The sequence below is a fragment of the Sapajus apella genome, unplaced genomic scaffold (assembly GCF_009761245.1).
Source record: "Sapajus apella isolate SASKATOON/1434 unplaced genomic scaffold, GSC_monkey_1.0 scaffold11, whole genome shotgun sequence".
In the NCBI taxonomy this organism is placed as follows: Eukaryota; Metazoa; Chordata; class Mammalia; order Primates; family Cebidae; genus Sapajus; species Sapajus apella.
This window is the reverse complement of record NW_022436951.1, coordinates 431,728-446,067: the sequence shown is the minus strand read 5'-3', so window position 1 is coordinate 446,067 and position 14,340 is coordinate 431,728. Positions and strand designations below refer to the sequence as shown.

At 38.8% G+C, this 14,340-nt stretch overlaps 1 protein-coding gene across 2 annotated transcripts in view; it reads left to right on the top strand.

Annotated features, from left to right (window-relative positions):
- The window catches only part of GHR (growth hormone receptor), a 300,742-nt gene that overhangs the window by 109,098 nt on the left and 177,304 nt on the right, over window positions 1-14,340 (top strand). The window lies entirely within an intron of this gene.

Genomic DNA, 14,340 nt, shown 5'->3' with positions numbered 1-14,340 from the left:
CAAAGAAAGCCTTTGGCTGCCTTCCTCCTTGTCTGGTCACCATCGAGATATAATTTGGGTTTTTAAAGGTTGTTCTCTGAAGGAAGAACTAGTTTTCTGAGCATTTGAAGAGCAGATAAATTTTGAGAAAGTCAACAGAGGTGGTAATTTGCACTCAGGAAATACATAAGGGTTTTAATTCTGTTCCACATGTTAAATTTCAATAGTTTACATTAAGGAAACTATTATGAAGAAGAAGTGATACCACAATTGCACGTTTGTTTTGCATCTTTAGTCTCAGAGATGGTCAGTACTTTGACGGAAAGAGAAGAAGGCTTTGTCTCCTTTTGCTTCTTGCTATACCTCTTTGCAGATTAACTCTGATGCTTTGGTTTTCTTACTGCATGCCTAATTAAAACCATCTCAACATGCCTGATGTGATGGGAAACACCGCTTATTCTATCTCAATGGAAACCATTCAGATGAACTTTCAACAGAAGGACATGCTCTCACCTCTTCTAAATACCACTTTTAAAATCGTGTCCATGGACCTCTCTTCATTTCTTCAACAATTTGTTTAAAACTGGTTGTGCTAGGTAGTGTGGAATATAAAGATGACCCACCGAAGAGAGATGAGAATATCATTGATTCCTTTTGGTGCTGTAATAGAGGTTTGTCAAGGCTATAAGAGAAGGAGAGAGGAGAGGCACCTGACTTCACCTGGGAGTGGGGTTGTTGCTAAGGTGCTTCTAAGTTGAACTGTCCTTGAGGGAGGAGGTTTAGGGGAATGAGTAGCAAAAATGGATTAAGTGAGAAGAGGATAAGAGGCAGCAGGGCCAGAGGTGTGAATAGGCTGGAACCTTCTAAGAAGACTCCTTTGTGGACAGAAGAAAGGGGAGGTTTGTGGAAATGGTGGAAGATGTGAATGGAAATGTAGGAAGAGGCCAGATCAGATCACACATGGCTGGATGTACCTCTCTAAAAGTTTATAATTTGTGCTGGGGAGTTTGAAACAGAGGCTATAAATTGACAATTTAAGAAAATCACTGTGATGTCAGTGTGAAGAATAGATTTTTGCAAGATTCTAACTAGAATGATTTTCAGAAATTTAGGCCCAGTTTAGTTCAGATGTCAGGGCTAGTTTTGAGTAAATTCCTTTATTTTATTACTCCAGGGCTCTTGGACTGCTTTAAAGAAAGTAGAAAGGAGAACTCAGCCTCATTCAGAGAGGCTGGGCGAGTAACCAGCCAGGTGGGGAAGGCTAAAGAGCTGGGTCGCCTTGTGCCCGCACTTGTTATGATTTGTTTGTACTGTCTGCCTGATGATCAATGATATTAACTATGACAGCACATTTGAGCCCGCGGTAAGTGTGTCTTCTTGCTACTTCAAGTGCTTCTTGAAAATACAGTCTGAAGACAACATGAAATACTGAAAAAGCCCACTGGACTGGGCACAGTAGACCTGATGCTGCTCCCAGCTTGGCCTGCACCAGCCGTGGGCCTTAGACACATTACTTCACCTCTCTGGGCTTAACTTACCTCATTTGTAAAATGAAACCTTTAGACTAACACTGCCCTTGGGGCAGTGTCCACCCCCAGCTTCCATCATTGTGATTCTGCCTCCCCAAATGTTCCCCTGGACCCCATCACCACTAACCCTAGGCTTCTAGACATTCTGATTCATAGAGAAATAGGAAAGCCATTTATCTTCAATTGATGTCAGCCAGAAGTACAGTTATGTCTTAAAGAATCTACTCTAGGGAACATGTAAAATAATTTTCTGAGGAAAAACAATTGTGATTGGTGTTCTCTCCTGAGCTGATGACAAAAGGGAAGCAGGAACCACTTCACACATCTCAGTTGCTCCGTTTTTTCCCTTTTTATCCTCTTGAATTTTTCTGCCTGTTCCTCCTGCAAAAGTAGAGAGGAGTTTGGATGAGGATGCTAAGGAGATTGAGGGTAGGCACCAATGGGAGAGGCTGAACTGTGGGAAGCTGAGTTCTGCCAGCTGACAAAGGGGCCCGTGTTCAGCCTTTATTTGACATAGCAGCTGTTCAGGTGGAGTCTAGGCAGAATTTTCATGTTATTGTCACCTTACATACCTTCCTGAAATTCTCTTGCACCAACACTCAGCACCCTCAGGTTATGTTCTTCTGCCCAAAGTTTAGCATGAGGCTCAATTTCTAATGCTTTCTTTCCTCTTTTACCAAAACTCACTTCTAAAGGTCCAGAAATGACAGCTAGATGGTGGTCTGGATGTTTCTAAGGTGGAAAGAGAACTTCTAGTCTCTGGCTGACATCATGTCTACTGACAGCACCCCTCCTGCACGCAAACATGTAACACTTTTCTGCTTACTTATCAAATACAGCCCAGGACTTTGGTGGTTGAAGGCAGAGTTGGGATTATAAATTGATGCAGTAGGTCTGTGTCTTGTCCTGAGGAACTTTGCGAACAGCAACACAGGCACCAAGAACTCATCCGTTCCACCCACAGGGGCTCGTGATCTCGTGATCTGGGTATTGTGGAATATTTTATAGTAAAAGTTAAAAAAAACAAAACAAAACAATGTAGGCACAGAGGAGTTAACAGCTAAGTCTTGGTGGGAAGTATGGAAGGCTTCATGGAATAGTGATATTTGAACGTGACTTTGAAGGGTAAGTAAATTTCTGATTTGTCTAACAGTAGCCTTGAAAGTAAAGGAAGCTTGACCATAAAGAAGGCTGTTGAAAGTCTGGAGAGGAGAAAAGGTAGGAGACTGAGACTCAAGGAGAAGGTACTACATTCCAGAGAGAATACAGAGGTAGAATCGCCCCTCATGGTGACAAGTTAAATGTAAGAAGGGATGGAGAAACCAACTGGTGAACCCTGATCTCATTAAGCAAGATACGAAATAGAAGAAATGAACCTGCATGGTCATTATGTAGGGATCAGAGGCAGGAAGGAAATGCTGACTTTAATTTGGACAGAGGTTATTTTAGGTACCTGTGGGCATCCAATGTATTATTCCTGTATGTCTGAATCACATGTCGTTTGGTTCTTTAGCATTTTGATGATGATGCTACATGTAAAGTGCCCTAGTTTTCTTCCTCATTTGAGAGTAAAGTTTTAACTAGCAACATGATCACAAGTAGTTGGAAAGTTAAAATGTTATTCATATAACTTTTCAATGAGGGGAGCATGAATGGTTTGGTAGTGTTTTACAAGATGTGAAAACTGATTTCACTTAAGTAGACTGTATGAAAAATGTGTTTGTCGTTTTGACTTCCTGGTAGGTGGACAGTTTCTATGAATCCATAGTGGCTCCGGCTTCTGATTTCAAACCTCTTCAGCCAGCCAACTGATTTAGGAGAAACATGGCCAGGTCATTGAATTATAATTTTCTGAGTTATTCTGTGGTGGTCCCATAGGAAAGTAAACATAAGCCTCCTGGGAACTGAACTCTTAATTCAGGAGGACTAAAGACAAGCTCTTCTGAGCCAAGATTTGCAAAGGCATGTTACAAAGACAGACAGCCTTCCCACTTCCACATCATCTTTTCCTCCATAAATACATGCTCCTTTCTTTATTTTTCTCCTACCCTAGTCTGTTGTAGACTTTGACCTTGGCTGTTACTTTCCTATTAACACATTGCCTGTTAGGTTTCCTGGTTTGACCTGAGGTTAAGATGGAAAACAAGGCTAGCACACTACAGAGATAGGATCTTTCAGTGTTTCTCACTTTCCCTGGGATCATCTTATGCTGGTTTACATGTTCAAAAAATGAAAATAAATAAATAAATTGCATCACTTGATCCAGAGGTGATTAGACTCTAGGGGCTAAACTCTATCTTAGCCAAACTCAAGAGATGGGCCAATACACCAGTATGCCAGTATATTTGTTTGTTCTCTGTTGCACTGTCAAGCAGTTTCATTTCGTCTGATTATTGTGTTCAATTTTCAGAAAGATAGTGAACCCAGAAAACAAGAATCAGAAGGTCATTTGACAGCTGTGGAGTTGGAATAGAGGGAACTGAATGACCTTAGGGGAGAGCATCATCAAGCTTTGAGAAATTACTGTACCTGTCTCTGTGTTGGGACATTTCTTTTTGGTCCCAGGTAGTTGGAAGAGACAATCCATAAATTATTTACTATTTTTTCAACACTTCCTTATCAATTATTAACTGATTGATCTACATTGTCTCTAAAGTCCCTTCTGAGTAAAATTGCTAGGCACTGCAAAAAATGACCCTCTCAATTTGGACATGTTTCAGTGGTGACTGGGTTACTATCTTCCTGATTAATGTTTACGGTCAATCTCAGCTCTATAATGGACTCTTAGAGGCTGTAGTCATTTTCTATTGCTTCCATAACAAATTGCCACAAACTAAGTGGCTTAAACAATACCTATTTATTGTCTCTTGGTTCTACATGTGAGAAGTCTGGGCACACCATGTCCCAACTAGGCTCTTGCTTAGAGTTTGCAAGGCAGAAATCAGTGTCGTTAGGGCCTCTAGGGAAAAATTTGCTTCCCAGCTTATTCCGGTTGTTTTCACAAACTGAGTTCCTTGCCATTGTTGGACGGTGTTCTCCATTTCCTTGCTGGCTGTTAGCTGGGAGCCAGTTTTTGCTCCTAGAAGCTGACTGCATTGCATCTCATGGTTTCTGTATGCCCCCTCCCAGCAACAGAAGATCAACTCCTTTTCAAGTATCTCATCTCTCTGACTTCCCCCTTCTACCATATCTTGTTCTTCTTTTACAGGCTCAGGTAATAACATCAGTTCACATAGATAATCTAAGATCATCTTCCTATTTTAAAGCCAGTTGTTTAGCCATCTTAATTACATCTGCAAAATTCCTTCACAGCAGTACCTAGATTAGCGTTTGAATAACAAGAGATGGTAATCCCGGGGGGTATCTTTTAGCATTCTGTCTACCCAGTCTCATCAGCAAAACTTTGAAATATTGTCATTATTTGTGTGATCATTTCTGTGGCTGGCTGATTTCATCTATACATGTGTATTCTTTTTATTGGCTATTTTATAGGACAATATTTTCTGATCTTAATTCCATATTTTGGTATTAAAATTTACTTGATATAGGTCTATAAATCATCATCTGTTGCAAAAAAGCACATTAATTGGCTGGTTGAAAGGGGAGATTGATATTTCTTTTCCTCTGCACAGATGAGGACAACTTTAGGGGGCAGATGAGTTCTGTTGTCACAAAAGTTATAGCACATTTGGTTTGCACTGAATAAGCAATTCTCAATCCTGGCCATGCTTTAGAATTATACAAGAAAAATCTTCAAGTATCAACACTCAGTCCCCACTCTACAGATCCAATTTATCTGTTATAAAACCAGAGCATTGATTTTTAAGTTCCCCAGGTGATGGTAATATGCAGCCAAGGCTAAGAACTACTTATATGCTCCAGACATTCTATTTTGGAGATAAAGAAGTTGAGGCTGAGGATGAGAACTGAGTCACATAAAGTTCCATAACTAGTGACAGACTGAAGTTCTGTCCTACAAAAAAAGTTGATGGTTTTATTGCATGTAGAGTTCAGTGTTCAGTAATTATATACAAAGTGCATGTTGAGAATATCTGGAACACCCCACTTCTTGCTTTAATAAGAAGACTCTTTCTACCAGTTTAAAAAATTATCAGACCTTGCAAAATAACTATGAAGGTCTCTTCTCAGAAGCTTGGTCTGCCTTGTGAGTAATAATAAACACAGATGTATTCTACACTAGCTAGGGAGCTGGCCGCATGCACTTCTACTACCTCTCGGTGTTTCAGAGCTGCATGGTACAATGCAGTAGCCAGTAGCCACATGTAGCTATTGAACACTTAATGGGACTATTTCGATTGAGATGTATGTAAGTGTAAAATGCATATTAGAATCAAAAATTCAGTATGAAAAAATGAGTGCAAAATATCTAATTAATACTTTTTACATTGATTACATGATGAAATAATATTTTAAATATATTGAGTTAAATAAGTACATTATAAAAATTTATCAATTTTAAACTTTTTAAATGTAGTTACTGGAAAATGTACAACAATGTATGTGGCTGGCATTTGTGGCTCACATTATATTTCTGTTAGACAACACTTATCTAGGGAGTATTTTTTATTAAAGCTATTAACAATGAATGGTCCAAGTCCAAGCTATTATACCTCCTTTGATCTTGAAGAGTGGAGGGGTACATTATAAACTTCCTGGAGATGAGACATGATATTGATCTGCCCTATATTTGCCATCTATCTGGCAGCCAGTCAGTCTGGCCAAATAGACTTCTATTTTTACGCAGAAGCTTAAAGGAGGCACGATAATGCCCCATGTCATGGAGAAAGCACACTGCATAGCTCCTGAGTAATGTACCCAAAAGTAGACCAGGTGCTATTGGAGGTTCTAAGGCATAGCGATAAATATTGCATCCCTTGAGCAATGTAATACAGCCCTTGAAGAAACTGCAACGTCACCACCTATGAATTATCACTGTCTTTGACAGGCCCTATGCACTGAAAATATTATGGTGTCTACCTCTCTTTATAATTCAAATCTAAATACTACTCTGTCTTTTTCTTGCTCTCTGTAGTTTGTTCTGATTCACTGCTACCCTGATTGTGTGTTTAGTCTGCCTAGTTCACAATTTAAGAAGCATGGGAAAGCAAAGCAGGCCTTGGAGACATCAAGCACAGTTCCAAACCCTACCCAGGAATATTCTGTCTGTGAGCTTGGAAGGAGATTTACTTAACCTCTCTGAGCTCCTCTAAACTTTCGTTTTCTCATTTGTGAAATGAGCCCTTCTCTTGCAAGGTCTGTGTGAAGTTTGAATGAAATAAGAAGGTGCCTGGCACACTTATTTGTTGGGTAGATGTTGTGGTGAACATCTACTCTGTGGCAAGCCTATGTCTAATTGTTAGGATGTAATCATGAGTGAGACACAGCTACTGCCTCCAACTGAAAGAAGATAAAGACAAGGAGCCTGGTAACATCAGGATATAAGTAACCCTCAATGAATGGCAGCTATTATTACCCTGCACAGTGCAGGATTTGGTTTATAACAAAATTTTGGGAGGGTGTTCAGGTGAGGGAATTGAGACCTACAGTGATTAAATGACCATCTGAGTGACCAACTCAGGAAACGTTGGGCTGGTGCCAGGTTACGGGATTGCTGGCTCCTCCTCTAGTAGTGCTTTTCCCAGGAGATCACATTGCCTCACTCTTGGTTTCCCAACATCTTTATCTTAAAAGAATAACTTTACCATGTTGGACTTGATAAAAGGAAAGAGGGGGTTCTCCCAATTTTTGCTCCATATGTTATTAGGGCATGCTAGTAACTAATTCTCTTTGAAAACTTACACTTCTATTATGTTAACTCCGAGGAAGGCAGGAACATGTGCACTACTTTAAGGTATAAAAAGTATTTAGCATACTATAAATTATTATAGTAATCATTGTTAGATTGTATCTCACCGAGACAATGAATGTTTTTGTTTGAAGACTTCACTGTATGAGAACTTGTCTCCTATAGCTTATTTATCTCCTTTTAGATTAAATGATACAAAATTTCCAAATTTGAGTCTGAAGAAAATTCTACCTTTAAATTTGTTTAAGAAATATTCTCCATGATCTATATGATCTACCATAGTAATTAAAAAATCCAGTTGTAGAATGAGCCACTTGTAGAAGAGAGAAAATAATAGAAAGTCAATAAGAGACTTCATTTTCAAATTCTGTTTTGGAAAAATTACTTGGTAGGGACAATGATGTAAAGTAAGATATAAGAAGGAATATACTGTTCAAATAAATGGACATGCAATTGATTTTCTCTTCCATGTAATAGTCACATCTAAATTGTGAATCCATGAATGCACCAAGTGAATCAAGCTTACTGGGTTGACAAACATCCACAGGGATAGTTGTGGGGAGGCATTGCAGTGCAATATGGGTCCTAGTGAAACAGAATGCTTCATTCTTTGAGAAAGTTCCACTCTCAATAGAATAACTATGCATACCAAGATCGGAGTATGGCCAAGCATTTGGCTACTGACATGCCCCTTCTTCTTTCACTCCTCCATAAAAGAAGAGACAGAGACTCGGGTTCATGTAACTCAACTATCTTTTTGGAGTTCTCCCAAGAAAAGTTTTATATTCAAGCCAAGCTTCTTATCACTGGGATTTATGTACACAATTTTCAGTTCTAGAAATCCATGATTTCACAAAACAAATTATCCTAACCTAATAACAACAACATAGAATTTTCTTACAGTAGATGAGGGAGGAATTAGCCCCTAAAGTATTTCTTACACAATTGGAACTCCCTTTAGAAGATATGCAATTGCTGGTACATCTAAGCACAAATGGGCTGCATTCTTGCCTTATCCTAGGGGTTACACACTTTACATTATGATTGTCCTTTCCTTTCCCTGAACCTTCATGTGATGTAAGTGCTTGATTTAGGAATAGGTCTTATATATTGCAGCTGGCCAAGAGCACATTTGCTGATTGCTCTACCACCTGCCTAGATGTCCACGTCATGATATATAAATGAGGGTCCCTATTCTCAATATACCCCATAGGAACATTATAAAACATAAACAGTCTATTTGTCACTACTACGAAGAAGACGTTAGTAAGTGTAATAACTAACCCTTTTGGATACAAGCAGAGGAATGCCAAATTCTTTGAATAAATTATCTCATCTAATCCTGATTTTTTTATGAAAAAGGGAAAATATTATCACATCGATATTAGAGATGAGTAAACTGAGGCTTAGTAAAGCTAGAATTTGAACCTAGCCCTCTGTGACTCCAAAACACATTCATTTAACCCCAAGCTCACTTTCTCTGTAAATGAAGATTAACGATAGCATCTGTGGTAGAAGCTAATGTCCCTTGACCTGGGAAACTATCTGTCAATGATTATTAACTAAATGTGATCAGCTGCCAGTGAATCAGATGTCATCAAATGAAATCAAGTGTCCGGGGTTTACTCAACAGTACTGTCTCTTACATTTTGTTTCAATGTTAGTAGATTGCTAATCTTTGTACCTGTTACCTCACATGAAGCCTAGATAGCATCAGCCCCTTCCCCAGCCAGTGTGTGCTGCATCCAGCTTCTGGCTTGTGAATCCAGTTAATAAATTAATGTTGGTAGCTTAAAATCAGCCTTAGGAGAGGTATTTACACCACAGAAATTGGCAAATGATACAAATCATGACCTTTTTTTTTAATTCCAGAGAAACAGGTGATAAACATTTCCGAGTATACCACTGTCTATGACCCAAATAGAGACATAATGCGAATAATTACACTTTTGAAGGTAAACAAATGCACACTGGATACTCTTTAAAAAAAAGCAAACTTCCACAGATACAATCATACATAAGTCACCTAAGTCTTCAGTGAATTTTTTGTCCCCATCATTCTGCATTTTGGAGGACCTTTTACAACATAACCATAATGAGTTTGTCATTTGAATTTTTTTTAAATTATTTTATTTGTTCATTTTTGTTACAAAAGCAAATATGCCCACAGTAATCATTTAATGTTTTTGAATGCAAGTGCAGACATATAAACAATAAAATGTATATACAAATGCTGCAAGTAGAGATACAGTCCAAGCTGCATATGTGATTTAAAATTTTCAACTACAGTCATGCACTGCATAACAACTTTTCAGTCCATGATGGACTGGTTCCATAAAATTATAATATCATATTTTTATGATATCTTTTCTATGTTTAAACATGTTTAGATACATAAATACTTAATCTTGTGTTACAATTGCCTATGGTGTCCAGTAGAGTACAGGTCTATAGCCCAGAAGCAATAGGCTATCCCATATACCCTAGGTGTGTAGTAGGATATACCTTCTAAGTTTGTGTAAATATACTCTGTGCTGTTTGCAGAACCATGGAATTGCCTAATGATGCATTTTTCAGAATGTATCCCTGTCACTAAGTGATGCATTACTGTAATCACATTTAAAAAAATAAGAAAAGGAGGATATTTGTTTTAATAATATATTTTATTTAACTCAGCAGTCAAAAATATGATTTCAACATTTAGTCAATGTAAACATTATCAAGATATTTTGCATCCTTTCTTCTTGTACCAAGCTTTCAATTCCGCGTGTATTTTATACTTACAGCACATCTGAATTTGGATGCATTCCCCCCTGGACCTCTAAGAGGAGAGAAATCTCAGCAAAAGGAGTTATATCAAAGCTGTCTGTGAGCTTTTCCTTCCTCACTCATAGGAAGGAAATAAATTCACTTAAGGCATTTTGGATCTGACCATTTTCCAAATTATCATCACCATAAAAAGTTGGTAATGAGATGAACTCTGAAAGCAAGCTGTTTCAATGCATGCCTGGTGCTAATGAGAACCAGCAATTTTAAATGCCCTTTTTGGTTAGGCTCTTCCTTTTTCTGTGCTGAGTTCTTAGAAAAGCTTCACCAAAGAGATCAACTCGATTCAATTTCACAATATTTCTTACTAATCAGTGCTGGCATTTACTCTTCCTATATGTTAATATATTAACATCACACTTTTAAGAATGCTTCTAAGGATGATTTAATCACTCTTTAAAAAAAAATACTTGATATAAATTAGAGGATGTGAGTGATTTTAGGTCGTGGTTGGTTTGGTTTCTGCAAAATTACAAACCAGATATGAGCACATTTTTCCCTGTGTGGTTAATAAACTTTTTTTTTTTTTTTTTGAGATGGAGTGTCGCTCTGTCAGCAGGCTGGAGCATAGTGGCACGATCTTGGCTCACTGCAACCTCCACTTCCTGGGTTCAGGTGATTCTCCTGCCTCAGCTTCCAGAGTAGCTGAGACTACAGGCATGCGTCACCACACCCAGCTAAGTTTTTGCATTTTTCGTAGAGACGGGGTTTTACCATGTTGGCCAGGTTGGTCTCAGTCTCTTGATCTCATGATCTGCCCACCTTGATCTCCCAAAGTGCTGGGATTACAGGCGTGAGCCACCGTGTCCGGCCAATAAATTTTTAATATTATTTTCGATGAAGGTGTTATGGGAACTTGTCACCAGATAGTTTAGTCTTCACATTAAATTCAATGGGATACCTCATCTCTATGTAGCTATCTCTCTGATTTTTCCCTAGTCTAACCTTCTACTTTTGGGTGTTCCCCTTCTTTACACAGTTTCATGTGTTTGTACTGCCTAATTCTTGAAGAACCATGATTTTGATTGCTTTTGCATTAATCTCCATAGTGCCTTGCTCAGTGCTAGCAGGAACTAGTAGTTTCACAAATACTTGCTAATTATAAATTAAAGAGAATTAAACATATTGTTTTCTTTGCCTGGAGTTGGTTATAGCATGTTGGAAAAAGTATTATCTCTAACCTTCATCTTTGCTCATGTGTTTATGAACTGTTTTATAGCCAAAAAATAAGTTAGTATATCACGGGCCTAATTATATAATTTGGAGGCCTCCTCTGCTGGGCAGTCTACAGATTTAAAATTCATGCCAGCTGCATTACACTGGTTTTGAACTGGCTTTTTCTTGAGAAAGAAGGGGAGCAGGCAAAATCCCTCAGGCTTTGAGGGTGGAAATGGTGTGAGTTCCATTATGCAAGAATAGAAGCCCATTTTTTCCCTCCTGCTGAAAATCTTGCCATGAGACTATAGTCAAAGAATGTGTAAATATCAAAAGAAATTTAGAGAGGGATTTTTCCCTGGGAAAATATTGCAAGCTTAAAAAACCCAGTGGGCCAAGGTCCAATTTAGTGGATTCCTCTGAACAATGCCGTCCTCTACTTAGATTATATGTAAAATCTCTTATGACGGTGTTTTGAGTGAACTCCTGTACCTCTGGGTTAATAGGTACACATAATAAGTCTAGGCACCTGGGCAAAAAGGGCTTGGCAGAGGGGAATAGAGGGACTTTTTTTTCCTCACATCTGGCATATCATTATATTGTAATGGTAGATTACATTAAAGTTCCAATGTAATCGTGTGTGTCAGCACTCTGACCTTCCTAGGGACATTTTATCTCAGCTAGAACCTAATAAAGAAGGATTCTGTCATCTAGAAGCTGCCATGTGGGGCTCTGCAAAGATGATGTGGGCAGCTTAGAATCCAATTGAATGTCACGTATCATGGCCTGGCGTATGTGAGGGCACTAGAGAGAGTTCTCCAGAGGACTGAAGTGGGGGCTACTTTTGGAGTCATTCTCACTGAGCCAACATCAGTGGAAGAGAAAGGGAAGAGTTAGATTCTAATAAAGCATTTAGCTTCTGCTGAATCCATCCACATTTCTTTATCCTCATCCTAGCCCCTGGACCTCATTAGAGTCAGGTTCCTATGCAGTGTTCCAAGCAGCAGTGAGCTGCACTCACCTCCTATTTGGGAGCATCACAATTTTAAATAATCTTTTCTGCTGTAGGAGTGTGCAGATTTCTGGTTAATTTTGCGTTGAGGATTCTTGTTTGTTTTTTGTTTCGTTTTGTAAGATAGAGCACATTCTACAGACATATGTTCAGCTTATAAAGGAATTGTGATAATTACAGTTCTTTAATTACAAAATACAAAAATTAGCTGGGCATGGCGATGCACACATATAGTCCCAGCTACTTGGGATGCTGAGGCAGGAGAATTGCTTAAACCTAGGAGGCAGAAGTTGCAGTGAGCCGGGATTGTGCCACTGCCCTCCAGGCTGGGCAACAGAGTGAGACAAAAAAAAAAAAAAAAAGAAGAATCAAATTTAAAGCAAATATATAGTCACCAACGGGATGGCATGTTTAGCCTATAACTTTTTTTAGCCTTTTAACATACTTCTGCTGGAGGTTTCCAACTTTGATTACATAACCTGTTCACCTAGGAGCAAAGGACATTGGGAGGGAGAGATGCTCAGTGGTTCTCATTTGCAAAGCAGACAAGGATGATGCAAGACCATCAGCTCAAGGCTTTCCCGGTTAGAAATTAAAAACATGGATGTTGCAAAAACCACAACTCACATTTATTTGTAATCTCACCGTTGACAAAGTATATTCATCTGCATGTTTACACTAAATCCTGTGAATGACTCCATGAGGCAGTGTATGGAGGAGGATTCCTCATGCATGTGGGTGTGCACATGGGGATTCAGATGTAGGAAGATATTCAGTTTATATAGAAATATGTTTTTGTAAAGAATTTTTTAAGAACATAAAATTATATGGAACAAAAAAAAAAAGATAGGCCCTCTGCTGTCTAGAAATTATAGAACATCAAGAATTTTATCCTTATGTAGAATTACACAGCCATTGCCAGAGGACGACATCTGTAGGCCCATGAAAACAAACATCTTTGCTCATTATTTCAGCCTGATCAGGGATACCATGAAGGGCTATTCCGTTAGGTCAGGATTGCAAGGTAACAAAAATGAAGCCAGTAGAGGTCCTGGTGGAGCTCCTGGTATAATGATAGATGCCTGAATAAATAGTGTAAATGGTGTAGTAAAAACTGTAAATAGCGCAGTTTTAAGGAAATGCTACAGCTAGCTCTAAAGTACTTGGCATTAGTTGTCAGACACAGCAACAGCTCTACAAAAGGCAATGTGCTGAGTTCATTTTCAACCAGCCCAAACTTGCCTCAGAAGATCTGGGATGTGGACACTCTGGTATATTTTTTCTAGAAAAGCTTATTTCCTTTGTATGGTCACTGAGGTGTGTGCTGACAGATGTATTGATCAACTCTCTCCGTTAGACTCTGGGGCTCCAGGTGTGGCCACTCTGGGCTTCTAAATGGCTAGCAAAGCCACAAACGCATCCGTCTTAGTGTCTGAGGTGTTCACATTCCTGGATCTTTTAGATCCGTATTCCTTATGAAAATAAAAACTGTCTACGACACACTGTGTACTTGTGGGTTTTTAGTTTTATTAGGGAGTTTTTGTTTTCTTTTGCTTCTTGCCTTCTTTCTGCTTCCCTTCTAGTTAAACCTCATTAGGATGGCTCATTAGCACCTTCTTTTGAGTGTTAATTAAACTCTTTTGTTCACTGGGAAACACATTTATGAAATGTTGCTATTAGCGTGATAGTTTTGTTTTTCCTTTTATGGCCTGTCCAGCTCAAGGCCCCATGCATGGTGATACTACTAATAAGGTTTTCTATTTCCAGATAAAATTGAAGTAAACCTCACTGGCCCTATTATCCGTCCATGGGGGTCATTTGCTGTGAGGTGTTTCTATGGCTTTGAGCCAGAATGTGAACATCTCTAGTGTTCATGTTATTTCCTGAGACAAGCACTCACAGGAAGTAGAATTTATTACAACCTGCTGTTTGAGTTCATGAAAAGTAGGACAGTATGATGAGACTCTGGAGCAATGAAAGACTTACTAGGATTCCTTCTGGAACTGACTTAT